A 361-nucleotide genomic window follows, 5' to 3' on the forward strand; every position below is an offset into this window, starting at 1 on the left:
CTGTTCCTAACTACCTAACAAAGTCCAGGTCCTTGTTCCACCACAGTTCTTTCTGCCTAACAAAAATATTTAGGTCTCCTCTCTTGGCCCGTTTGAGCTGGACTTCCTCTGACCTTACATTTATTCCCTTGATGGAAAGGAAATCAGGTATTCCTCTCAATAATTTTCTAAACAAGGAAATAGGGAGCAGCACCATAGAAGTGAAGCACACCCTTCTATAATCCCAGTATCTCTACTATGCAAAAGAAATTGCTTGTGAAAGGGGTTCTGGTTTGCAAATATATGAGCACTCGAATTCTGAAGTGTGTTGAAGAAAACTCAGGGAAATCAACACAGAGCTGTCTCCTGTAGATCCCGGGAA

This window comes from Python bivittatus, unplaced genomic scaffold (assembly GCF_059951505.1).
Source record: "Python bivittatus isolate LINGU-HERP-01145 unplaced genomic scaffold, Pbiv_v1 ctg000020_np1212, whole genome shotgun sequence".
In the NCBI taxonomy this organism is placed as follows: domain Eukaryota; kingdom Metazoa; phylum Chordata; class Lepidosauria; order Squamata; family Pythonidae; genus Python; species Python bivittatus.